Source organism: Heterodontus francisci, chromosome 7 (genome assembly GCF_036365525.1).
Source record: "Heterodontus francisci isolate sHetFra1 chromosome 7, sHetFra1.hap1, whole genome shotgun sequence".
NCBI classification, from domain to species: Eukaryota; Metazoa; Chordata; class Chondrichthyes; order Heterodontiformes; family Heterodontidae; genus Heterodontus; species Heterodontus francisci.
In genome coordinates this window covers 78484077-78511190 of record NC_090377.1, presented here as the reverse complement: position 1 = coordinate 78511190, position 27114 = coordinate 78484077, and the positions used below count along the sequence as shown (strand labels likewise).

General features: G+C 42.7%; 1 protein-coding gene across 1 annotated transcript in view; it reads right to left on the bottom strand.

The window, feature by feature from the left end:
* Nucleotides 1–12012: 12012 nt before the first annotated feature.
* Nucleotides 12013–27114, bottom strand: part of hnrnpa3 (heterogeneous nuclear ribonucleoprotein A3) — a 37873-nt gene continuing 22771 nt past the window's right edge. The window contains exon 16 of the mRNA XM_068035491.1: nt 12013–14323. The gene's annotated coding sequence lies outside the window, so the exon portion shown is untranslated. The remainder of the gene's footprint in view (nt 14324–27114) is intronic.

The following is a 27114-nucleotide window of genomic DNA, read 5'->3' as shown; positions in this document are numbered from 1 at the left end:
CGTTGGCCTTGGGCGTACAGTTCAGATTTGGTAGAATGATACTAGGCTTGAAAGTTAATTTGAGGGGAAGTTGCAGAAACCTCGTTTGCATGCCTTGAGTTTATAAGATTGAGGGGTAATCTAATCAACGTCTTTAAGATGAGAGGTAACGCAGAGAAACTATAGGGGGCATTTCCAACATAAAACAACTGATTTCCTATAACATGACAATGCAATGTGTGGGGAGACACAGCTCTTTCCACAGAAGATGATTTAAGGTGAGATGGAGGAGGTTTAAAGGGGATCAAAGGGGTACATTTTTCACACAAAGAATAGTGGGCATCTGGAATGAGCTGCCAGAGGAGGTGGTGGAGGCAGGAACAGTAGCAACATTTAAGAGGCATCTGGACAGGTACTTGAATGAGCAAGACATAGAGGGATATGGAATTAATGCAGGCAGGTGGGATTAGTATAGATAGGCATTATGGTCGGCATGGACATGGTGGGCCAAAGGGCCTATTTCTATGCTGTACGACTCTATGACTCAAAAGGGCTGCAGGCTTTCACGGCAGTCCAGCAACCTGTAGTCCAGCAGATTACTGAAATCGGTGAGGTGCTGCCCTGTGGAGAGGCAATGGCCTGCTGTTGTCTCAGGAAAACAGCATTCTTGCTCCCACCACTGCCACTCAATCAGTACCCTTACTGTTGCCTCTCAACCAGCCAGTTCTGACTGCTGTCACCCATTCCGAGGTGGTGCAGTCTGAAGTTGGGCCTGAAGGCCCAGAGTTGCTTTAGATCACCCAGCAAGGCCATCTGCTGTCTCCCCGCGTGAAAGTCAGCAGCCTCCCACCAACCATGCTGCAGCCACAGGGGTAACCTTGTGTAGGAGCTCCCAGCCAGGCACTAAGGGAATGCATAGTGGTGAATAGTTTATGGCTGTTTGTGTAATTGATGTATAGTTCTAAAATGATGTTTTGTGAAGATGGAAGGTTTTTGTTGGTGGCTTGTATTTTTGAATGTTAGCCAAAGGGACGTTGTGATGAGGAGTGTGAAATGGATGTAATGGTAGCTCCATGTTGAGATGGACAAGTTGTTGAAGTGGAAGTAGAGCCTCACAATTCACTCAGGCAGTCAGTTCATTTACACTGGGTTCAGGATGCCTCCTGCCCACATCCTCCTATGCCGCCTCCTCCTCTTCCTCTCTGCTTCCCTCCTCACAGAGCTTCCTCTCTCTGCATTCTCTGTTCCATTTCTTGGTCATGTTGCAGACCAGGAGGAACTGTAACAACTATCCTCATACCTGGAATAAAAGCACAATACTGAGATGCTGGAAATCTGAAATAAAAACAGAAAGAGCGGGAAATACTCAGCAGGTCTGGCAGCATCTGTGGAGAGAGAAGCAGAGTAAACGTTTCAGGTCTGTGATGTTTCATCAAAACTGGCAAAGGTTAAAAATGTAATAGGTTTTAAGCAAGTGAAGTGGGGGTGGTGTGAAGAAAACAAATGGGAAGGTGTGTGATAGGGTAGAGGGCAGGCGAGATTAAATGACAACGATGTCATGGGACAAAGGCACAGGGAGTGCTAATGGTGTGGTGAAAGACAAAGCATTAATCTAGAGAGTGTGTTAGTGTCGGAATAATGAACAGCTCTGTCTGAAAGCACAAACATGAAAAACCAAGTTTAAGGCAGGCACATGGTTAAAATTTTTTTTAAAAATAAGGCCAGTTAAGCTCTGAAAATATTGAACTCAATATTGAGTTCGGAAGGCTGTAGAGTGCCTAATCGGAAAATGAGGTGCTGTTCCTCGAGCTTGCGATGTTCACTGGAACACGGCAGCAGACCAAGGACAGAAATGTGGGTGTGGGAGCAGGGTGGTGAATTTAAATGGCAAACCACCGGAAGCTCAGGGTTATACTTGCAGACTGAGCAGAGGTGTTCCGCAAAGCAGTCATCCAATCTGCGTTTAGTCTCCCCACTGTTGAGGCAACTGCTTGTGAGCAGCGAATACAGTATACTAAATGGAAAGAAGTGCGAGTAAATCGCTTCTTCACCTAGAAGGTGTGTTTGGGGTCTTGGATGGTGAGGAGAGAGGAGATAAGAGGGCAGGTATTACACCTCCTGCGATTGCGTGGAAAGGGGATGAGGTGATGGAGGAGTGGACGAGGGTGTTGCGCAGGGAACGGTCTCTTCGGAATGCTGACAGGGGAGTGGAAGATATGTTTGGTGGTGGCATCACACTGGACGTGGCGAAAACGGCAGAGGATGATCCTTTGGATTTGGAAGCTGGTGAGGTGGAAAATGAGGACAAGGGGAACCCTGTCGCGGTTCTGGGAGGGAGGGGAAGGGGTGAGGGCAAAAGTACGGGAAATGGGTCGGACAAGGTTGAGGAAAAAAGACATATCAGAAGCGCTGTTGTAGAAGGTTGTATCATCAGAACAGATGTGTCGGAGATGGGGAAACTGGGAGAATGGATGGAGTCTTTAGAGGAGGCAGGGTGTGAGGAAGTGTAGTCGAGGTAGCTGTGGGCGTCAGTGGGCTTATAATGAATATTAGTAGACAATCTATCCCCAGAGATGGAGACAGAGAAGTTGAGGAAGGAAAGAGAAGTGCCGGAGATGGCCCATGTGAAGGTGAGAGAAAAGTGTGGAAATTGGAAGCAAATGTGAAGTTTTGCAGTTTGGGGAGAGCTGGAAACGGCACAGTTACACTCCTCAATGTACTGGAGAAAGAGGTGAGGAGGGGCCTGAGTAAGACTGGAAAAAGAAATGTTCGACATACCCCACAAAAAAAAGGCATAGCTACGACCCATGCAGGTAACCATAGCAACAGCTTTTATTTGAAGCAAGTGAGTGGAGTTGAAGGAAAAGTTATTCAATGTGAGAACAAGTTCAGCCAGGCAGAGGAGGGTGGTGGTGGATGGGGACTGGTTGGGGCTCTGTTCAAGGAAGAAGTGGAGAGCCCTCAAACTGTCCTGGTGGGGGATGGAGGTGTAGAGAAATTGGATGCCCACCATGAAGAGGAGGCGGTTAGGGCCAGGAAACAGGATGCAACCTTCCACAAGTGCTTCTGATATGTCTTCCTTTTTCCTCAATTGAGGCTTCCCCCCACTGTGGTTGTCAGGGCCCTCAACCAAGTCTGACCCATTTCCCACAATTCTGCCCTCACCCCTTCCCCTCCCCCAGAACCGTGACAGGGTTCCCCTTGCCCTCACTTTCCACCCCACTAGCCTAAACCCCCAAAGGATCATCCTCCGCCACTTACAGCATGATGCCACCACCAAACGCATCTTTCCCTCCCTTGTCAGCATTCCAAAGGGACCGTTCCCTCCGCAACACCCTGGTCCACTCCATCACCCCTGACACCTTATCCCCTTCCCATGCAATCGCAGGAGGTGTAATACCTGCCCTTTTACCTCCTCTCTCCTCACCATCCAAGGCCCCAAAGACTCCTTCCAGGTGAAGCAGCGATTTACTATCACTTTTCAATTTAGTATACTGCATTCACTGCCGACAATGCAGTCACCTCACCAAATGCAGATTGGTTTTTCATGTTTGTGCTTTTGGACAGGGCTGCTCATTATTTTGTCATTAACACTCTCTCTGAACTAAAGCTTTGTCTTTCACCACACCACTAGCACTCCCTTTGTCTTTGTCCCATGACATATCTGTCATTTCTGCCCTATCACACACCTTCCCTTTTGCTCTCTTCCCCTCTCCCCCCAACCCCACTTCACTTGTTTAAAACCTATTACATTTCTAACCCTTGCCAGTTTTGACGAAAAGTCACAGACCTGAAACATTAACTGGACTTCTCTCTCCACAGATGCTGCCAGAACTGCTGAGTATTTCCAGTACTTTTTGTTTTTGTTACCCTCATACCTGGGTCAGGTAGTCCTCTCCTCTTTGGCTGTATTCAGAAATTGGCCAAAAGCACCTCCAAGAACACAGCACAGTGCTTTCACCAACTGTGCCTGAGAGAAACACACTGAAAAACACCTCAACTGCAACTTGTGGAGTGGTCCTTTAATTAACATAGGTTCATATACCACCTTGTAGCTGCTGCCTGATCTTTGTCAAGTGATGCATAAGCTTGTGGCCTGGACCTGTGTTGTTTATATTTAGAATACTGGTGTCACATCAGCTGGTTAAGGTTGTGTGCAGTCAGAATAGTGTCGATTCGAGGTCTTCTGGCACACGCTGGGATACCCCCGCTTATGCCCTTCTCCTCCAGAAACGCCACATGGGCCACGCAGGATGTGGCTTGTGGTGCAAGGAATCCAGTGTGTCACTAAAAGCACTGCTACACAAGGCAATTTCTAGCCCTTTGGCTTACCCTGTGGACCATCAAACTAAGCTTCTGTAACTGTAACTACCAAGTTACGGAATCTTTGGAAAGCAAGTTGAAGTCACCCCAGAAGACTACAAAAATAACCAACAAAGCTTGAAAGCTATTTCAAACATTGTACATAAAACTACAACCTATAAAATTCAATAGACACAGACTGTACACTATAACCAAACAGAATCAGACAAGCCTCAACACAAGTGCCAGGAAAAATAACACCTGCCCCTTGTGTTTTTCCAACTAAAGATGCTTTTAAACTTAACGCCTCTTGGTTCCCATTTGTGGAGGATGATTTCCAAGCTCCAACCTTGTAGCAGTAGGTGACGATGGTCTTCATAAGTGTACTTGGCCCTGCAATATAATGAGGTCCAGAGTGCAAACCATATAGGATTGCCTCCCTGCATTTACTTTGCTGGAATGGATACACTTAATCTGGTGTCAAATTCATAGACTCAGATTTTCGTGGTTCTATTCAGCCATCAGTTCCCTGCAAATCCCACTGTTTACACTTGGGGTTAGCCAACACTGGGACAAGTGCTCATCTTCAGTTAACTAAACTCTTATAATGGAAAAACACCTTGAAGCATCTATGCTATTTGCTAGAACTAACTCAGGGATTTGCAGCCTCGGCTCCGGAGCCACATGTGTCTCTTCACTCTCTCATTTGAGGCTTGTTGTCTTTTGTACCCCAAGCGTCAAGAAACTAGGCTCACGATTTGTTTGTATGTAGGCTTTTATTCAAGCTGGCTGCTCAGATCAGTCTTAGTTTCAATTTTGGAACCACACCTCCTCAGATTTGACTGACAGCATAGTGAGCTGTCTTACAAACACAACACAGAACGAGTAATCATAGAGTCAGAGTCATTTACAGCACAGAAGGAGGCCCTTCGGCCAACCGAGTCCATGCTGGCTCTCCACAGAGCTATTCAGTCAGTTCCACTCCCATGCTCAATGACAATGGCCTGCAAGTGGGGCCATTCAGTTTGAAGTTATTGATTGTCTCAGCTTCAACCATCCTTGTGGGCAGTGAGTTCCAGGTCATTACCACCCGCTGCGTAAAAGTGTTCTTCCTCATATTCCCCCTTCATCTCTTGCCCAAAACCTTCAATCTGTGTCCCCTAGTCCTTGTACCATTAGTTCATGGGAACAGTTTTTCCTGCAAATGCAACATATTTCCCCCACAAAAATAAAAACAGAAAGTACTGGAAATACTCAACAGGTCTGGTAGCATCTGCAGAGAGAGAAACAGAGTGAATGTTTCAGGTCTGAGACCTATCATCAGAACTGGCAAACATTGGAAATTTAATGGGCTTTGAGCAAGTGAAAGGGTGGGGCGGGGGAGGGAGAAGAAGAACAAAAGGGAAGTTGTGTGATAGGGTGGAAGGCAGGAGAGATTTAATGACAAAGATGTCATGGAATAAAAGGCAAAGGTAGTGCTAATAGCTGTAGTAAAAGACAAAGCATTAGTCCAAAGAGAGTGTTAATTGCACATAGAATGTGAATTTGTCTAGGTTGACATTTTTGTACGCACTGGAACTGTGATCGTTCCGAAGACCGGGACAATCAAGTCATCATAAGCTTGAAGAGTGTCAGTTGCAAGAGTGAAAGCTGCAAAAAATGACGGTAGAGGTCTTCCTTCAATATGGATATTTTCACACCCACATCAATGAGAAGCAACAATGAAATGCACGCGATTACAAATTAGGAGCAGAAGTAGGCCATTCGGCCCCTCGACCCTGCTCCGCTATTCAATAAGATCATGGCTGATCTGTTTGTCTCGAATTCCACACTCCCATCTACCCCCTTGCCTAGCAAGAATCTATCTACCTCTGCCTTAAAAATAACCAATGACCCCGCCTCCACCATCTTCTGAGGTAGAGAATTCCAAAGTCGCACAACCCTCAGAAAAAAATTTCTCATCTCTGTCCTAAAAGGGTGATCCCTAATTCTGAACTCACCCACAAGAGGAAACATCCTTTCCACATCCACCTTGTCAAGACCGTTCAGGATCTTATATACTTCAATCAAGTCTCCCCTCACTCTTCTAAACTCCAGTGAAAACAAGCCCAGTCTGTCCAACCTTTCCTCATAAGACAACCCGCTCATTCCAGGTATCAATCTAATAAACCTCCTCTGAACCGCCTCCAACACACTCACATCCTTCCTTAAATAAGGAGACCAAAACTGCACACAGTATTCGAGATGTGGTCTCACCAATGCCCTGTATAACTGAAGCATAACATCCTTACTTTGATTTTCAATTCCTCTCCACTGCGCAATCCTTGAACTGACCCCCATACATGGGACTGGGCACCTCGCTGTCCACGATAGTATACACATACCATATTACGCTCTCAGGAATAGGTTGAACTTACAAAGTCTTCAATGACCTGCATACCTTTGCGAAGTGATTAATCTTTGAGCACGAGTTGCACTTTTTCCCCTCATGCCGGATGTAGTGTTTTGAATCCATGGGTACCCCCACAATTTGGGTATGTTTTTGAGGGTGCCTGACCATGATAAGGCAAGTGTTGATGAGCCTGCTGAGGTGTCTGTCTGTAACCCTTCCACTTGAGCTGATTGGGAAAGCTTTGTCTGTGACCCTGAGGGTGTATTTTTGTGTACTATCTTTGAATTTAACATGGCAGATACGATTTGGATGGCCAAGGTCACTGCTTTTTCCAAAGTCAAACCATCATCCTCCATGAGTAGGTGCTCCCCAATTCGTGGGATTGAAGTTTTTTCAATTAGTTGGTCACAAATTAGTTCATTAGTTAGTGTGCCAAACTTGCATGTAGAATGCAACTGACAAAACACTGCCACATATTACTTTATGGGCTCACTATTTCCCTGGCATCTCGGGTGGAACACGTATTGTTCAATCATCACACTTCTTCAGGCCAAAGTACTTCGCAAGAGCACTTATTGCCTTATCGAATGTAGACATATCATCAGGTAGCTGCTCGAATATATTCTCTGCTCCAAGGCAATGCACAAGTAGCACCTTGCAGGTCACTGCTACATCTGTACCGAGCAAATAGGTCACAAACCTAGAAATTCATCCATCCCACGGAATGGGAGGCTCTGCCGGCAATGACAGGAAAGTAGCTGGGGCCGCTAAACTTAAATTACTTGCCATCTTCATTGCCAGATGTTATGTTTTGTACTCCAAGCATGAAGAAACTAGACACATGACTTGTGTGTGTAGGCTTTTATTCAAGCTGGCTTCCTGGATCTGTCCTGGTTTCATTTTTGGAACCACACCCCCTCAGGGTTGACTGACAGGCTAGGGAGCAGTCTTACAAACACAGCACAGAACAATCAATCAATCACTGAGCAAACAGCACGACTCTCAACTTTTTCCAGTTGGATCACATCAATGTGAAAAAGAGCCGTGTTTTTATTGTGGGGATAAAAGCTAATCATTATGCTGCACTTTAAGATCTCAAATGATTATCTTAACGAAAAAGATCCTTGTGTTCTAAATAAACCTGTTTGAGTGGTATACACCATGGCTATAGACAATGGGCTGATTTAATGGAGCCCTAAAAACAGGTTAGGAGGCGGGGGTCCCATAAAATTGCGACAGGAGGCAAGGGCTGACGACCTATTGCACCGGAATAGAGTTGGGATAGACCGAGAACGGCCTTTCCACCCAAAGGCCAATTGAAGCCCATTATCAGTCACTTAAAGGCCTCTTCCCGCCACCACAGGAATTAAGGCAGCTCTGGGAGGGGGGCCGATGCCACACGGGGAGGTCGCCCAGTAAAACAAGGAAACCTCCCTGTGGGCTTGGGCAGCCCTCCTCTATGGGCAATCTGTGGCCCACGGAGGGCCCCTGGCAGAAGGCCACTCACTTCCCTGAACACCCCTCCCCCTATACTCAATGCCCACCCTCTTTCCCATCACCTGATGGACTGGTCCCAGCAACCCCATCTCACTTATCTTGGGACCAGGTCACCAACGCTGGGCATGGTTCCAAAGCCTCTTGTAGTACTGGCAGTGACCACCACTCCCAGTGGGTTTAAAGGGACAGGGATCCCAGCGCTGGGTTATTAATTGGCCTGGAGCCATTAAATAGAAACCAGTGGCTCAGCAAGGCTGAGGCGGGGTTTCCACCGCCTTTGCGGCCCAGTGTCGGGAGCCCCACCAGTTCCACTAAATCCTGCCCACCACCTTTGGTTCGAGGAACAGGTTTTATGGTTGTGACCATTGTTTCTAATATAGCTGAGACAATAAATTATTCTGAATGTGCTATTAGAAGCTTTAAAAAAAAATCATAAAGCAATAGCTGAAAAAAGTTGTCTTAACTCTACACATCAAAGTTTGTTCTAAAGATGACTTTACTGACAAAGTTATAGTAAAAAAAAGTCAAAACACGATAATTCAGAGGTAGGTCTACTTTAATTTCTTTTTTTCTATTGATACATAAATTCAATGCATGTATTATTATATATGCAAATTACGTATTCTACCAGAGGCAATTGGCAATTTGCCAAGTATGAGGTTTAGAAATGCCAAATTTGTGTCTTGTGTGTCCCAATAGCTTTTTTCAGCATTTTATTTTCCAAAAAAAAAGGCTCTTCACATTAAAAAAAAAAGGTTGCCATCCCCTGAACCAACTGATCAGAGCACCTTTCAAAGAAGTGTAATGAGTGGCTGTTCAGTAGATGCTGAGCTTTTAAAATGAACTGGACTTTATCACAAAATCCAGAAAAATTCCAGGTTTCACAAGCAAGGATGCCAGCTGATTTTTTCCCCCCTCTCAGCTTATATTTACTGGAGGTCAAATCATCACACCTCAACTTGCCTGAATTTAACTCAATCAGTACAGACTGAGAATCAAACCTGGGATTTTTTGGGTCTCTGGCTTAGTATTACAGCAGGCAGCAATTTCACTCAGTGAGATGTCACAGAAACAAACTTACTATATTTATTTTTAAGTATAAACAGCGGGATTTGCAGGCAAAGTCTTGGTCTACAAATTTGCTGTCAGGCTAAGACACTCCCCTTAGAACTCCTGGAACGGTGTCCTGACGCTGTAATGATTGACCTACGACTATGACAGCCATCTTCCTATGTGCCAAGTATGTTCCCAGTCTATATGAAAACAAGGCTTGTGTGATCCACATGATGCAACTGTGCACTGCAGGTTTGTTGCTTGACAGGATTTTAATGGAGTCAAAGTTCAAGGCAGTGGATACCTTGATTGCCAAAGACATAAGGTAGTTTCCAGTTATGGCTGCAAGAAAGTGCACAATTCTGTGATGGCTCCCTTGAATAATCATTCTACCGGTGCAGGTGTCTTCTTGTGTGCCTATGAATGAATGACCTTGTACAAATGAATACAAAATGAGGACAGATTCTAAAGACACTGAAGGTGCCAGCGTATCTGTCTAGCTTACCTCCTCTTATTCTCCCTCAAAACTGGCAAAAAAATGAATTCCCAGAGGAATATGCATATAGGCAGCACTTGCATGAGTGTGGACACAGAGCAAACAAGCTATCAGTTGGAGTAGAAATATGATAATTTAATCTGTACAATGTTTGCATACAGCAGCAACACAGACAAGCAGACAAACAACCCTTCAGTTCTACAATATTGAGGAAAAATAATGAGCAGATAATGGTAGTAATTTTAAAAATGTGCAGTTTAAGAACATTGTACAAAACAGAAGGAGCCTACCTTTGAAATGAATGTTGAACATCTGGACAGCTGATCAGGCACTCCAGATGCATTATGTAGAGTTACTTTAATTTAATTTAAATTTCATATGTGGGTCAGTGATATTTTGTTTTATTATGTTCCTGTGAAGCGCCTTGGGATGTTTTATTACATTAAAGCTGCTACATAAATATAAATTATTGTTAATGTCCTAAATGAGCGTGATGTACAACCTTCATACAGACTCTAGGCGGTTAACATTTTCATGCACAGTATGCCCAATTTCAAGAAAAGTTTGGGACACTGCATGACTAAAGGGACAGGTGAAATTACAGCTGAACAAGGGCCCACCATTGTGGCTTCATTGGAATTTTTAGCATATATGTTTGTCCAAAGCGACAAACTAACTCTCACCAACCCAGCAACTGAGACCAAAATCCACATGAAGGTACAAGATCTCACTGCATTATTTGAATGAGGTGAATGAAGTTCCAAGCGATCTGCCCAGCAAAACCAGATTAACTGGCAATTTATCTTATACCTTTCTAGGACCTGTTTGCCTATATAACAATTTGATATTTCGAAAGTAACTTACTGCTGTGGAGCATTTGAGTGTCCTGAGTTTGGGAAAAATGCTATATAAAAGTGAGAGTTCTTCCTTTAGGTATTATCCACATTGCCTTCCTGTGTCCTCTCTACAGCCTCAATATCCATCTGCAAATATAGGGATAAAACTTTTGACACAATGGTTCAAATATGGACGAATCAAGACCTTATATAATCCAACTATATTGCTTTTAGTTCTGTACTTCATGACTTGATAGTGCACGCAAGAAACCATTATTCCTGAAAGCTATCTCACATTGCTTGTGAACTTTTAGTGAAGTCAATGATTACCTCAAGTCCCTTTCAAGTTCTGATACAATTAATGGCTACCCATTCATGGATGGACATGCTTTGAGATGTCTTGCACCATGTGCATAACATAGTGCTTCCCCCATTAAATAACATTCAGAAGTTTGTACCTGAACTGACAGAACATATTGCTGACGCTGGGTAACAAAATGTTCCACTGCCAGCATTGATATCTCTCAACTAGATAATGACAATTCACCAAAAAAGACATAAATGCAAAAAATGTCTTCAGAAATGTTGGACCCAGTGGATGCTGAATGGAAGATTACATGGCTTGGCACCAACTAGGGTTGGTGCCCTCCACCCAAAATGTGGACTTCGACATTTTGAAAGAATACGAGGAACTGATGTTGAACAATGAGAAGAAGCACATCATTGAGACTCTTTGGACTATTTTCTCAAAGGTTCTGAAATTCCTAGAGTGGGAATTTATGGGATCATTTACATGGGTCAGGAAAGTGCTGGTGCCACTTTGAGTGGATCTTTGGTCTGTCTGCACATATTCATTGGAAACTCTAGTGCTTACCTGCCTGTGCCAAAACTCCCCCACCCCAGCTGCTGTCCTTTGATCCTCTGCTTATGTAAAAAAAATTCCTTTAGGTGTCCAGGCCACTTGCCTGACCTGAACCCCACTTGTGGGGCACAATTAGCCCTTTTGGAGGCCAGTAGACCTCCACTCACTTGAAGTACTGCACTTCACTGATATGCCTGGCCCCTTCCAGCCTGAGGAGCATCAAATCCCATTGAGGAATTCTTTGGCTCTGCCAGGCAGAGGTTCTGCCCCTTACAAGAAAACCAGAAAAATTCTGGAATCAGTGGAGATCTGTGCAGACCTTTCACAACTGTTCTTTTTTCCCTGTTTTTTCTGACACTACTGTCCCAGTTTTAAGGCAGGAGACTGGCACAACCATGACATTTCTGGGTCTTAATACTTTAAAATTGTAAGTGGATATTTTAAATCAAATTCTGGTACATCTTTCCAGCACAAAGATATACCAAATAAAACAATTATAACTGTAATAGAATTGGACTTTTAACTATTGATTGTATTTTCATATCTTATCTAATTATCAATAAACTTAAAAAAACCATTTCCATATTTACTCATCTTATATTTTTCTTAAATGTTTTATTTTCTCATTTACAATGTCAATACATTACCATAAATACAGATTACTAATGTCATTTTAAATATCTGAACTGAAAGTAAACACTAGAGAAACAGCAGGGTGGGTAAGCAAAAAAAAGGATGAAAAGTCTCACACTCTTCATATTGAGAGGAGATATTTTAAAGCAAAAAATAAATTTGTATTGCACCAGCCTGAATGGAAATGAGGCTGAATGTAAAATTCACCTCCATTTCTTGGTCTGTGGGTCTAATCATGAGTAGCTGACTCACCCAGACCAGAAAAGGTCAAACAAAAATAAATTACTGCAGATGCTGGAAATCTGAAACGAAAACAAATTAAATTGTTGGAAAGACTCAGGGCGGGCCACATCTGTGCAGAGAGGAACTTAGGGTTAATGTTCCAGGTTGATGGCCCTCCATTAGAACTCTGACAACAGATCAACCTGAAACATTAACCCTGCCTTCCACAGCTACTGCCTAACCAGCTGAGTGTTTCCAGCATTTTCTGTTTATATTTCAGAGCAGAAAGGTCCTAGGTTCAACCTCCGGTCCATCCTGAGTTAACAGATCTCAGCTGTGGTGGAGCTGGGAAGCAGCACAGCGGGCTTCAGTGTCTTTGATTTGAAAAAGAAAACCAGATCACTCCTGATTATTATCCATGACTCCTGCTGCAAGTGGAACCATGTGAACATTGGATGAGGAGAGGATAAGCTGCATTATCCTTAAAATTGAACAGTCTACCACCACTCACACTGTCAGGGTTCATAAAGTAACAATATCCATTTAGGCTAGAGTCAGAAATTTATTCCAGATAAGACAAAACATTTAGTCCATCTACCCAAAAAAAAACACATGGAGTAGAACTTGGTTATAGCCTATTTTCAGGCATGTAATTAACAGTGCACAAAACACACATCCCAACTGAGAAGCATGAGACTCACCTGAAATTGGGTCTTGAGCCTCATTTCAAGAATTTGGGAAAGCTGCTGGTGCCCGTCACGTCCCCAGAGGCAACTTCCACATTGACGATGGATCAATTTCTTCCCCTTGTTTCATCAACAGTGGCTCTCAGGTAAATCCTGGTATGGGGTGGGGCCAACAGGAGGGGATCCAATCACAGGCTGGCAGTGGCACACTTGTTCCTCTTGGCTCCACATTAAAATCTTTAAAAATGTACTTATCTTTTTGCTGGCAGCCACTTGCTCAGCTGCACGCAGAACAGGTGCCGGGCTTTCTCCACTCAGGAAAGCTCAATTTACTAGTGAGGATCTAAAACCAACATTTAGGCCCTTTTTGGCTTATGCAAAGGTCCTAACACCCCTTTATAGGTGGCCACCCTCACAGCTGAACAATGGACTGACCTAATATTGGGTTGACCATCTTTCAGGTGTCCAGGGGGTGCAGGATGTTGATCCTTATAATTGGTCCTCATCACTCACAGTTTACACTCATAAAAAGGGAACAAGGTTCAATTTATATCCTCTATGTTGAACACACTGCAGCATCTAATTGTTTCCTAAATGATTTAAGGGCTTCATCTCCACCATCTGCAATTCCATTCCACGCATTGACCACTCCTTATGTTAAGAAAAACTTTTGGATTCAATGCTAAATTTAACTTTTATTAATTTGAACCAGTGTCCTTTTGTCCTACTCTTGCAAATTAACAAAGTAGCAATCAGAATTTACCATTAGGGGAGGTGGCATAGTGATAAGGTCACTAGACTAGTAAAATAAAAGCCTGGGCTCTGGGGACATGGGTTCGAATCCCACCACACCAGATGGTGAGATTTGAATTCAATCGATAAATTTGGAAATAAAAGTTAGTCTAATAGTGACCATGAAACAATTGTTATAAAAACCCATCTGGTTTGGTAATGTCCTAAATCTGCTGTCCTTACCTAGTCAGGCCTACATGTGACTCCAGGTTGACTCTAAACTGCCCTCTGAAATGACTTAGTGTGCCACACAGTTCAAGGCAATGGGCAATAAATGCTCGCCTTGCCAGTGATGCCCACATACCATGAACGAATTTTTAAAAATTCCATACCCTTAATTATCATGTATACCTTTATAAGATCACCTCGAAGTCACATCCTTTCCAGCATGTAAAGCTCAGTCTCTCCTCATAACTCAGACCTTTTATACAAAGGATCAACTTTTGGTCATATTTCCCTTCATGTGACTCAGTGTCGAAATTTCTCTGATAACGCTGCTGTAAAGCACTTTACACAAGAGGTGTTATATAAATGCAAGTCGTCATTGAATAGGACCTCCTCTGATTTGTATTGCTAAAAAAAAAGTTGAAAATTCTATTGGTTTCATTGATTAATGCTTATGACATCCAGAGCAGCAATGTCACTTAGACTCTGTTTCAACCTCATCCGTAGCTATTTCAGTACCAGTTTTGGAGTATACTGCTCACCCATTTTCCCTTCCCATGCATAGAACTTAACACCTATCTCTATTAAATTTTATCTTGCTTAAAATTTTCTCTGCCATTTTTCAGTCCGCTCACATTTTATCCAACGCATTCTGAAATTTCCAAACTGCTTCCTTCAATTCCACTGCCCTATCTACTTTGGCATAATTCATTGATAAATTTCACTAATTTGTATGGGGTTTATGAATTAAAAATCAATAAAATAAGTTAGAAATAGTAATGACCTAAACACTGGGGCATCCTAGTCATCACATCCCATCCTGAAATAACTCCTTCAAAAATGTTCCTTATGTTTTCTACTCTTCAGCAGCAATTTCTTACAAATTCCCAAGATCTACATTGGAAGTCCCATGATTTACCCTGAAGAATTCTCAAAGGCTTAGGTAACATAACAGAGGATGACCAATGCCAGGAGGGGCAGTAGAACTGAAGGAGGCAGTTTGGAAATTATGGAATTAGTTCGACAAAATGTGTATGAATAGCTAAGCAACGAGAGCAGCGAAACTTCGTTAAGTAATAAAGCACAAATGCAGTTTATATAACTAATACTTGCAGTAACTAACCAATTGAACTGTAATACAATGTATCTCTAGAAATAGAACTAGAATGCGAGTCCCAAAATATCTATTATGAATGAAATGAAGGTTCATTATCCCTCTCTTTTGTGAGACATGAAAAATTGAATTTGCACTTACACAGCAGGTGTTCCTGTGACCATTGAGTGGTGGGGCTTGTTGCACAAAATTTTACAATTTAATTTCTAGCCTCTCACTTGCCTGGATTCTCTACACATGGAAAAAATGCCTGGGAAGTCAGGCCTGCAAGCTATCTTCCAATCACAAAATTGAGGCTGTTAGCAGTGCTTAAAAGGAAGATGTTCACCCTAAATAGTCACTTAAGTGTGTCAAGCTACAATATGGTAAAAATAGCTCAATTTAGTCACGAAACTCTGGAGATAGTACTAATGGGAGGCACAGCTAAAGAGGTTGGTAGCTGTTTACAGGCCAGCTTCTTCCAAAAAGGTAACTGCTCAAGCTGCCTAGAAGGAAGCATGGTGTAAAATAAATAAAGGACAGTTTTAGGAAGCAGGTGAACATAGTTTTGCAGATCCAAGAATAAATTCAGAGTGTCAAGGTAAGTATATTGTCCTTTGTTCCCTCTTGCTCATAGTATTTGTGGTTTCCCTGCCCTTCAGATCCACAAAAATACAGGGTGAGAAACAGAGTGAAAAAAAAGCTGCAATAGTATATAGAAAAGAAAAAGGCAAGCAATTTCCTCAGGGTTTCCACCACTGAACTTCTGCCAGAGTTATGGCAGTCTGTTTAATTCATTTGTGGGATGTGGGAGTCGCTGGCAAGGACAGCATTTATTGCCCATCCACAATTGTCCTTGAGAAGGTGGTGGTGAGCCATCGCCTTGAACCACTGCAGCTGTGTGGTTGATGTGCACCCACAGTGCTGTTAGGGAGGGAGTACCAGGATTTTGACTCAGCAACAGAGATATATTTCCAAGTCAGGATGGTGGGAGACTTGCAGGTGGTGGTATTCCCATGCATCTGCTGCCCTTGTTCTTCTTACTGATAGAGGTCACAGGTTTGGAAGTGTTGAAGGATCCTGGGTGAGTTGCTGCAGTGCATCTTGTAGATGGTACACACTGTTACTACCGTGCATCAGTAGTGAAGAAAGTAAATGTTTAAGGTGGTGGATGAGGAACCGATCAAGCAGGCTGATTTGCCTTGGATGGTGACGAGCTTCTTGAGTGTTGTTGGAGCTGTACTCATCCAGGCATGTGGAGAGTATTCCATCACACTCCTGACTTGTGCCTTGTAGATGGTGGACAGGCTTTGGAGAGCCAGGAGCTGAATTACTTGGCACTGTATTCCCAACCTCTGAGCTGCTCGTGTCGCCACAGTATTTACATCGCTGGTCCAGTTAAGTTTCTGGTCAATGGTTATCCCTAGGATGTTGATGATGGGGGAATTCAGTGATTGTAATGCTATTGAACATCAAGGGGAGATCATTAGATTCTCTCTTGGTGGAGATAGTCATTGCTGGGCACAAATGTTACTTGCCACTTATAAGTCCAAGCTTGAATGTTGTCCAGGTCATGCTGTATGATATGTTGCCATGAACACAGTGCAGTCGTCAGCAAACATCCCCATTTCTGACTTATGTTAGAGGGAAGGTCAAGGATAAAGCAGCCGAAAATGGTTGGACCTAGGACACTACCCTGAGGAACTCCTGCAGTGATGTCCTAGGGTTGAGAGGAGATGGTTATCCTCCACCAACCACAACCAAATCCTTTGTTCTAGGTATGACTCTAACCAGTGGAGAGCTTTCCTCACCCCAATTCCCATTTACTTCAATTTTGTTAAGGCTTGTTGATGCCACACACTGTCAAATGTTGCCTTGATGTCAAGGGCAGTCACTCTCACCTCACCTTTGGAATTAAACTCATTTGTCCCTATTTGGACCAAGGCCCTGGAAGAACCCAGTAGAGTAGAAAACACCCAAGGAAATTCTGGCCAAAGACTTAACTGAAAGGAGTCACAATGTTGTTGGAGACAATGAAATAATGAAAATGTGAGCCATAAAAAGTGAAGACCAAATCAGAGTAAAATAAAAATAAACATGGACAATAAATAGAGACACAGTTACATGGAGAATTTATTCATAATCTTTGTGAGCTTTAAAAGATATACTTCAGCTTACTAGTGCCAATAGTACAGCAGATCCATTAATAACTTATAAAAAAGACAGAACAACCAGAGTAGTTTAACTTTGTAAATTGGGTAATTAAACAGTAATGTGGCTGTTGTTCTACCTAGTCCTAAAATGTTCCTTCTTCAAAGCAACTACTGCATTTTTTTGTTCACTGTTGTTGATACTTAGACTGTAGGTGACATTTGAAAGATTAGACCATTGCCATAATTTCACTGGTTTATTGACATGCCTCATATTTTTTGGTAGTTAATGTCCTTTCATGTTTATTGCGTGGCCAAATTCACTGGAGTTTAAGGTCCAATATAGGGCACTGTATTCTATCAACAATTAACTGTGATATTCATTAGTCACATGGGCAGTACAAAGCACCTCAAGCAACACAAAATAAAAAATACAATAGGCCCATTTTTCAACCTGGACACAAGTGTACCAGAAGTAAGTTTTATCTGACATGACCTGAATCAAGGTTTAGCATATTTTAGTGGGATGTAGGTTCCTCAGCAGTGCCTAGCTGTGCTGGAGGGAAGTCAGCCACTGCTATAACACTTTCATGGGTACAGTAGCAGGAATAGCTGCAGGGCCTTCTAGCTATTCTCCAAGGGGCGGTACAGTGGCTAGCACCGCAGCCTCACAGCTCCAGCGACCCGGGTTCAATTCTGGGTACTGCCTGTGTGCAGTTTGCAAGTTCTCCCTGTGTCTACGTAGGTTTTCTCCGGGTGCTCCAGTTTCCTCCCACATGCCAAAGACTTGCAGGTTGACAGGTTAATTGGCCATTATAAATTGCCCCTAGTATAGGTAGGTGGTAGGGAAATATATAGGGACAAGTGGGGATGTGGTAGGAATATGGGATTAGTGTAGGATTAGTATAAATGGGCGGTTGATGGTCGGCACAGGCCAAAGGGCCTGTTTCAGTGCTGTATCTGTAAACTAAACAGCAGCATGAAGGCCTTAAGTCACAAATATCTGTGCATAACCTGGGGGGGGGGGGGGGGGGAAGAAAGGCAGTTACCTTTTAGGGCCCTCACAGTCTTGTTGCCTGCCCCTCAGATAATCAACTTGCATTTATCTAGTGCCTTTAAGGTGGAAAGCAGAATCTGCCATCCTTATCTGGTCTGGCCTATATGTGACTCGAGGTGGTTGTCTCTTAATCTGCCCTCTGAAATAGCCTGGCAAGCCACTCAGTTCACAGGCAATTCGGGATGGGCAACAAATGCTTGCCAGTGACACCCACAAGAATGAATAAAAAAGTATTTCCAAAGTTTAATAGGAGGAAATTGCAGCTCAAAGACTGATGTCAGAGTTAACATCGAAGCAATGGCAGGGTCAAGAGAGGTGGTGCAGTAGCATAGCTGTGTCATCAGAGTACATGTGGAAGTTATCCTTATATTTGCAGACGATAAATGTAGATCAAAAGGAGCCTAGGATAGATGGTGGAAAAGCATGGGAAGAGAATGGTGTGGTCAACAATTCAACTACTGCAGAGGTTGAAAAGGAACAGAAGCTATAATACACCAGGCTCTCAGTAACAGAGAGCACTTGTGACTTTGGTTAGGGCTGTTTGTGCTTTACTAGCTGCTGAAACCAGATTAGAGAAATTCAAATATGGAAAAATGTGCAGAGATTTAGAAGTGACAAAACATTCAAGGTTGGTGAGGAAACACAACTTTGGAAAACAGCAAGGATAGTGGGGTTATGGGTGGGATTTGTGTGGAGGGGGTATTGACTGATTTTGAAAGGGTGAGTGTGCATGAGCGCACCAGTTACAATGTCAACTCGCATGGGGACCAAGGGACAATGGGTGGTCAGCACTGAGAATGGGATAAGGGGAGAAATGATAAGTCTCATGGGCAAGACGAGCTTGGAATGGCATGTGATATGATGGGAGAAAACTAGAGTTACGGGTTCAAGGCTGAGGCAGCATTGTAAGGTAGTGCAGCAGAACACATCATAATCTTAGTACAAAGAAATCCATGTTGTTGGAGGAGAGTGTGGAAGAGTTTAAGGTGATAGTTGGTTGTGGAGAAAATAAGTTAGGGTTTATCTTTGCTCTTTATGATGATCCTGTGACTGCGGGTAGTTTGGCAATTGAATGAAGCCCATTAGAACTGAACAGTCCAGCCAGATCATGGCTAAAGTAGTTGTACAGTAAATGCACTCAGATCTGCACCTCTTGGAACTTAGGGAGCAAAGATGCAGTCTATGGCACAATTGAGGTGGTAGACGATTATGGACAGAATGTAACCCCTGGACATTTTGTAATTTGCACCTCTTCTAGACCCATCTCATCACCATACTTGTCCCGTCATCATCTTTTGTCTTGGATCATCATCCCTTTTCTCCTTGAATTAATCCTGCCCTCCACTCCATCACAGATCTTTCCCTTATTCTGCACTTGCTTAAAAACTATTAGTCTCCAACATCTTTTAGTTCTGATGGAAGATCATGGGCCAGACGTTGCCAGACCTGTCGTGGAGCCAGCATTTTTTCTTTCCATTTTATTTACTCATATCAGAATGGAGAGGGCATTATTGAATGCTCTAGGTTGATTAGGCCTTTGAATGTTTTTGCCTTCCTTGAGATGAGACTCCTTGCGTAAAGGTCTATTTCTCTAACCTAACAGGAATTGTGTGGAGGAATTTAGTACAACCATGCTCAATTTTTTTTCTAAAAATTCTTTTATGGGATGAGTGTGTCACTGGCAAGGCCAGCATTTGTCACCCATCTCGAACTGCCCCTGCCAACTGAGTGGCTTGCTAGGCCATTTCAGAGAGCAGCTATGAGTCAACCACATTGTTGTAGGTCTGGAGTCACATGTAGGCCCGACCAGGCAAGGGGAGATTTGTTTCCCTAAAGGATATTAGTGAACCAGATGTTTATTTTTAAACCACAAATCGATGATAGAAATCATAGAAAAGTTACAGCACTGAAAGAGGCGATTCAGCCCATTGTATCTGCACTGGCTGAAAAAACTAGCCGCCCAATCTAATCCCACCTTCCAGCACCTGGTCCGTAGCCTTGCAAGTTACAGCACTTTAGGTGCATGTCCAGGTACCTTCTTTTAAATTCCAGACATCCACCAGCCTCTAGATGAAAAAGCTTTTTCCTTCTGCCCCCTCTAATCCTACCAATTACCAATCTGGGCCCCCTGGTAATTGACCTCTCCACTAGGGGAAACAGGTCCTTCCTGTGTACTCTAACTAGGCCCCTCAATTTTGTACACCTCAATTAAGTCACCCCTCAGCCTCTGCTGTTCTAAGGAAAACAACCCTAGCCGATCTAATCTTTCCTCATAGCTGCAACTTTCAAGCCCTGGTAACATTCTTGTAAATGATAGATTACTAGTTTTCAATTCCAGTATTATTTCAAATTAATTGAATTTAAATTCCACCAGCTGTCATGGCGTATCCCCATACTCTAAGCTAGTTTAGTGACATTACCACTACGGCACCATCTACCTCAGCTAAGCTACAACTAGGAACTGTTTTCACACCATTCAAATGTTTTTTTTTAAAAAAAGATAGTCACAATAGTCACTGCAGTCACATAGAAAATAGGAGTAGGCCATTCGGCCCTTCGAGCCTGCTCTGCCATTCATTATGATCATGGCTGATCATCAACTCAGTAACCTGTTCCTGCTTTCTCCCCATACCCTTTGATCCCTTTAGACCCAAGAGCTATATCTAACTCCTCCTTGAAAACATACAATGTTTTGGCCTCAACTGCTTTCTGTGGTAGCCAATTCCACAGGCTTACCACTCTCCGGGAGAAGAGATTTCTCATCTCAGTCCTGAATGGTTTAGCCCGTATCCTTAGACTATGACCCCTGGTTCTGGACTCCCCCACCATTGGAAACATCCTTCCTGCATCTATTCTGTCAAGTCCTGTTAGAATTTTATAGGTTTTTATGAGATTCCCCCATCACTCTTCTGAACTCCAGCGAATATAATCCTGACTCAATCTCTCCTCATACGCCAGTCCCGCCATCCCAGGAATCAGTCTGGTAAACCTTCGCTGCACTCCCTCCATAGCAAGAGCATCCTTCCTCAGATAAGGAGACCAAAACTGCACACAGTATTCCAGATTTGGCCTCACCAAGGCCCTGTATAATTGCAGCAAGACATCCCTGCTCCTGTACTTGAATCCTCTCGCTATGAAGGCCAACATACCATTTGCCTTTACCGCCTGCATGATTACCTTCAGCAACTGGTGTACGAGAACATCCAGGTCTCGCTGCATATTCCCTTCTTTGTTTATCGCCGTTCAGATAATAATCTCTTCCTGTTTGCTACCAAAGTGGATAACCTCACATTTATCCACATTACACTGCATCTGCCATGCATTAGCCCACTCACTCAACTTGTCCAAATGACCCTGAAGCCCCTCTGCATCCTCCTCACAACTCACCCCCCCCCCCCCCCCCCCACACCCAGTTTTATGTCATCTGCAAATTTGGAGATATTACATTTAGTTCTCTCATCTAAATCATTAATATATATTGTGAATAGCTAGGGACTAGCACCGATCCCACCAAACCCCACTAGTCACTGCCTGCCATTCTGAAAAAGACCCATTTATCCCTACTCTTTGTTTTCTGTCTGCCAACCAATTTTCTATCCATCGCAATACACTACCCCAATCCCATGCACTTTAATTTTACATGCTAATCTCTTGTGGGATTTGGTTGAAAGCCTTCCGAAAGTCCAAATAAACCACATCCACTGGCTGCCCCTCATCAACTGTACTAGTTACATCCTCAAAAGAATTCTAGATTTGTCAAGCATGATTTCCCTTTCGTTAATCTATGCTGACTCTGCCCGTTTCTACCACTGTTCTCCAAGTGCTCTGCTATAAAATCTTCGATAATGGACTCTAGAATTTACCCCACTACAGATGTCAGACTTACTGGTCTATAATTCCCTGCTTTCTCTCCACCTCCCTTTTTAAATAGTGGGGTTACATTAGCTACCCTCCAATCTGCAGGAACTGTTCCAGAGTCCATAGAATCTTAGAAGATGACCACCAATGCATCCACTATTTCTAGGGCCACTTCCTTAAGTACTCTGGAATGCATACCATCAGGCTCTGGGGATTTAATCGGCCTTCAATCCCATCAATTTCCCCACACCATTTCTCTACTAATACTAATTTCTTCAGTTCCTCTCTCTCACTAAGCCCTGTGTTCCCCAACATTTCTGGTATATTTGTGTCCTCCTTTGTGAAGACAGAACCAAAGTATGCATTTAGTTGGTCAGCCATTTAGAGTCAGAGAGATACAGCACCGAAACAGGCCTTTCGGCCCACCAAGTCCGTGCCGACCATCAGCCACCCATTTATACTAATCCTATATTAATCCCATTTTTCCCCTCTCACATCCCCACCTTCCCTCAATTCTCCTACCACTTACCTACACTCGGGGCAATTTTTTTTTTTTTACAATGACCAATTTACCTATTAACCCCAAGTCTTTGGCATATGGGAGGTAACCGGAGCACCCGGAGGAAACTTACGTATTCGCAGGGAGAACTTGCAAACTCCACACAGGCAGTACCTAGAACCAAAAGAACCGAACCCGGGACGCTGGAGCTGTGAGGCTGCGGTGCTAGCCACTTGTTCCCTATAATAAATTCCCGTTTCTGATTGACCTACATTTGTCTTCACCAATCTTTTTCTCTTCACATACCTATAAAAACTGACTGTAAAAGTTTCTATGTGCCCCGTAAGCTTGCTCTTGTACTCTATTTTCCCCTTCTTAATCAAACCCTTGGTCCTCCTTTGCTGAATTCTAAACTGCTGCCAATCCTCAGGTCTCGTTTTTTCTGGCAAATTTATATGCCTTTTCCTTGGATCTAATGCTATCTCTAATTTCCCTTGTAAGCCATGGTTTGGCTACCATCGCCGTTTTACTTTTGTGCCAGACAGGGATAAGCAATTGTTGCATTTCATCCATGCGCTCTTTAAATGTTTGCCATTGCCCATCCACCGTCATCCCTTTAAGTAACGTTTCCCAATCCATCATAGCCAACTCGCGCCACATACATTTGTAGTTTCCTTTACCAAGATTCAGGACCCTAGTCTCAGAATCAACTACGTCACTCTCCATCTTGAAGAATTCACATTAGCAAATTGATTGTGGACAACTTAAGGTATTTTTACTCAACAGGGACATTTTTTATACAATACATACAGTCCACCTACTACAATACTCAACTGTTCCTTAAATAAGCTTTTTGGCTCACATGTTCTACATGGGAGATGATTGATCTCTTTGAATTAACTCTTTCCAGATTCTCAGTTCTGTATTGCTGATCATCTTGCATACCGCCGAGGTCCCTTCTAGGCTTCAGAGACTTTTGCCTTTCCTTGTATTGCAGCGCTCGCTATACCACTCACTGGACTTGAATATCTCCCTTCTCAGTTAAGTATGACATCGTCTGACTTGTGCTTCACTCATTTAGCAAGACTGCTCAGCATTCTAATTGCTGTCCATCCTCCTTCATCTTTGAATTGCCATACACTTGTTCTATTGAACTTCAGCTGGTAGTCTTGGGTGACATTTGATTTTTTAAATTGTATGTATGCCTATTTAGTGCTGTCTGCTAATTTGACCTTGGCACTGACTTTCGAATTGGTCATTGATATCAATTAGTGATACAGGTTTTAAACATTGATCCTTTGGCTGTATTCAGTAATTCAATTTTCCTCAATCCTCTCCTCTTTGACCAAGATTTTAGTCACCCCCTCTTATAGCTCCTTCTATGGCTTGGAGTCAATTTTTATGAAGCTCCATGGAAAATTTCAACACTAACAGCCTCTATAAATACAAATTGTTTTATTTTAAAGTCAAGATAATGTTGCAATCTTTTGTGTGGAACGTTAATTAAAAATATAGGTGCGCATCACAAGGCTATCAGTCCACTTTGCTGCTTCAAAGTTACAGTTCATCAGATTGCTAATGTACATGCAATGCTTTTTCTCCTAATCAGTAGCAGTTATTGATGAGTAATTACTAGTCTATTCGTGTTTGAATAGCAACAGAACAGGGCCTCTCAGAATTAAGACACACTCAACACTGGCAAACAACACTTTATAAATCCCAGTATTTTAGTACCTAGGATAAACCCCATTTATCCCAGGAATATTTGTTTAGGGCGGCACAGTGGTTAGCACCGCAGCCTCACAGCTCTAGCAACCCAGGTTCAGTTCTGGGTACTGCCTGTGCGGAGTTTTCAAGTTCTCCCTGTGATCGCGTGGGTTTCCGCCGGGTGCTCCGGTTTCCTCCCACAGCCAAAGACTTGCAGGTTGATAGGTAAATTGGCCATTGTAAATTGCCCCTAGTGTAGGTAGGTAGAAGGAGAATTGAGGGAAGGTGGTGATGTGGTAGGGAATATGGGATTAATGAAAGATTTGTATAAATGGGTGGTCCTTAATGGTCAGCACATTGTGGGCCGAAGGGCCTGTTTCAGCATTGTATCTGACTCTAAAACGTCTATCTTGATGGAAATGTCTAGCCATTAACTATGGAAGATGTGTTAAGTAGCACTTAAATAATGTACATTATGATTCATTCTTCTGACAGCAGTTTATAGCACTAGCACTTTTAAAAAAAAAGTTAGTAATGCAGACACCCATGATCACTTCTATTTTGCCAACTTTTTAAAAAAAAAATCAGTAATTGTTTTAAAATCTTATTTCTTTTAGTTTTCCCCTTGCACAAGCTGCAGCTTTGCTTTTCTTTTTTCACTTTGACCTGTCCAATATGAAAATGCTAATTATAGATACATACTTATGCTGCACATCTTGTAGTATGCTGTTACAGGTAGTCCATTTGTTGTTAATCAAAATGCTATCAATTTCTCTCAAACACATTGTGTTACTACTATCCAGGGTGGTTGGAATTCTCTCAGTGCCATGATGTAGCTGTTATGTTATACTGGATCATAAAAGAATCATGCATTATAATTACCAACTCCAACATTACTATCTAATAAATTAGATAGTTCAACTTAACTTCCGGGTCTCAGGTGTCCCTCATCTGTTCATGGAGTAAACTACCTCGCTCTAACATGCCCATTTTATTCTTCCTGTGCCAAAATACCTAAAGTAATTACTTGATAGCATTTCACGTAACAGGATTTATTTCCTTAGCCTCCCAGGTTCCCTAGATATAAACAACCTTCCTTGCCTATTCTATCTTGAACATTCTATGCCATTGTTTGTAATAATCATTGCGGTATTAGTGACATTTCTGATATTACTACCAGGTTGCCTTGTTCCCACTCCAGCTTTTTGCATTCATGTAGACACCTTGACTACACGATCTGGGAAAAAAATGAAATGAATATACTGGGAAATCTGAAGATCCATCCTACAAATTAATTTATTAGGCATGATAAACATGCAGACTATTGTTCAGAGGTTCATTAAAATTAACCATAAAATGACCTCAAAGCAACTGCTGTGCAGGCATATTTTATTTATTTAGAGATACAGCACTGAAACAGGCCCTTCAGCCCACCGAGTCTGTGCCGACCAACAACCACCCATTTATACTAACCATACATCCCATATTCCCTACCACCTACCTACACTAGGGGCAATTTACAATGGCCAATTTACCCATCACCTGCAAGTCTTTGGCTATGTGGGAGGACATGAATGACATAAGAATTTTAGTTACTGCCTACTTGCTTACAAACAAATATCTTGTAGAGTTGGAAGTACTCCATTTGATCGTCCAAATTTAAAGTGAGCTGATAGGTAAATTGGCCATTATAAATTGCCCCTAGTATAGGTAGGTGGTAGGGAAATATAGGGACAGGTGGGGATGTGGTAGGAATATGGAATTAGTGTAGGATTAGTATAAATGGGTGGTTGATGGTCGGCACAGACTCAGTGGGCTGAAGGGCCTGTTTCAGTGCTGTATCTCTAAAACAAAAAACAAAACATACATGGCAGTTAAGTTTAAAAGACTCGGCTATGCCTTTTATGACAGCCTATCTCTATGTAAAACTAATTTAAAAACACAAGACCACTATCTAATTTCATCCTAAAATGAGCTTCAAACAAGATTCAAAAGGTCCTAGAAAGAACAGGAGAGTTCTGTTATGGATCTAACAGAGAACACAAGTTCCAAAGAAAATATAACCAAAGTTATTAGATTAGAGATACAGCACTGAAACAGGCCCTTCGGCCCACCGAGTCTGCGCCGAACATCAACCACCCATTTAGACTAATCCCATATTCCTACCACCTGTTCCTATATTTCCCTACCACCTACCTATACTAGTGACAATTTATAATGGCCAATTTACCTATCAACCTGCAAGTCTTTTGGCTTGTGGGAGGAAACCGGAGCACCCGGAGAAAACCCACGCTTATGCAAATTTAAAAAAGGAACAAACTCCATCAATGAGAGTTTGTAACTGGGTAGCCCAGAAAAACTTTCCAGAGAATACCTAGTTGACTTCAAACTCAGTCCGTTTGATGTGAACGTTATCCAGGATACATTAGCTGCACTCTAATTGAATGTGTGGTCACTGACAAGCAACCTATAGCCTCAAAGGCGGCATTTTATGATGGTTACTATTATGGTCAGCTATCAAAAGCAAATCAACTATTAGTGGACAGGGATTTGATGTTCAAACCTGATCTATTTAACTGTTGGGCTTTCTAAAAAGAAACAAATTAAAATTGGTCTCAGGACATTCCAAAATGCTTCAGAGCCAATAGACTACTTTTAAAGTGTGATCACTTAACATATAGGGAACTCTGGTAGCTCAATTTGCACAAGCTAGGTTCTACAAACAGACGAGATGCAGATATCAGGACTACTGCTATTCCTAAGGTCCCCATCAGCTACTTTTGCCCCTTCTGGGTCACTGATTAGGCTTTTCTGGACTCAAATACATCATAGCTT